This window comes from Cebus imitator, unplaced genomic scaffold, assembly GCF_001604975.1.
Source record: "Cebus imitator isolate Cc_AM_T3 unplaced genomic scaffold, Cebus_imitator-1.0 Scaffold315, whole genome shotgun sequence".
Taxonomy (NCBI): domain Eukaryota; kingdom Metazoa; phylum Chordata; class Mammalia; order Primates; family Cebidae; genus Cebus; species Cebus imitator.
The window spans coordinates 1,240,787-1,241,926 of NW_016107630.1; the positions used below are offsets into that span (position 1 = coordinate 1,240,787).

General features: G+C 38.3%; 1 pseudogene across 1 annotated transcript; it reads left to right on the forward strand.

Annotated features, from left to right (window-relative positions):
* The first annotated feature begins 318 nt into the window (after positions 1-318).
* On the forward strand, positions 319-812 carry LOC108286184 (annotated as a pseudogene). The gene has a single exon (XR_001817846.2). The product of XR_001817846.2 is annotated as an NADH dehydrogenase [ubiquinone] iron-sulfur protein 5-like (transcript).
* The last annotated feature ends 328 nt before the right edge of the window (positions 813-1,140 follow it).

Below are 1,140 nucleotides of genomic sequence, written 5' to 3' on the forward strand. Positions count from 1 at the left end.
CTCTGGGTAAGAGGGCACCTGATCATTAATTTGGGGGAAGCATTATCATGCTGTCTGTGGTCAACTAATATCTGTAATTTTTTTTCTTACTGAGACCAAGATTAAAATAAATCATCCCCTTTGCGCTGGTCTATATTACATGTATCTAATTTGGGTTCATTACTCCTGTGTGTTGAGCTCTTTGTTAAAACGGATTTAGCAATGTAACATATTAGTTAACTATTCTTTTCAGATTTGTGTCATATAAAAATTTGAAAAGTAGAGTCATCCTGAAGCAGAGGCCAGAAGCAGAGACAACGGCAGGAGCATGAGAATGCCATGCCTTTCTTGGACGCGCAGAAAAGGTTTGGCCTTAACATAGATCAATGGTTGACAATCCAAAGTGCTGAACAGCCCCATGAGATTCCTGCTGTTGAAAAAGAATGGATAGAATGTGCACATGGAGTTGGTGGTATCCAGGCAGAGAAAGAGTGCAAGAGAGAATATGATGATTTCATAGTGTCTACTTCGGCAGAAAATGATGAGATGTGTGAGTACCATCAGGAAGCAGCAGGATAAGCTGATAAAGGAAGGGAAGTGTGACACCCCTCCACCTCACCACGTGGGCAAGCCGGAGCCTCGGCCCTGAGCACAGCGGCTGCTGATGTCTGGAAGCTGATTTTCATGTTCTCTGTTCTCCACTGGAAAGGCTGTTTACGGAAAACCACCTTGTCAAATTGTGTAAAAATAAAAGATTGCTCCATCCTAAAAAAAAAAAAAAAAAAAAAAAAAAAAAAAAAAAAAAAAAAAAAAAAAAAAAAAAAAATTGAAAAGTATATCTTAACAAAGTTGATGGTTTAAAAAAATGATGACTCAAAGAGGGCCAAATGTGAACTTTTTTGTACAAGAGACTTCTCTTTGTGAGAACAGGACACAAGTTTCAAATCACACGAGGGTTCAAGTCCTGGCCCTGTTACTGTGGCTATAAACTAGTTATTTTATATATATATATATATATATATATATATATATATATATATATATACTTTTTTTTTTTTGAGATGAAGTCTTGCTCTGTTGTCCAGGCTGGAATGCAGTGGTGCAATCTCGGCTCACTGCAACCTCTGCCTTCTAGGTTCAAGCGATTCTGCCACCTCAGGC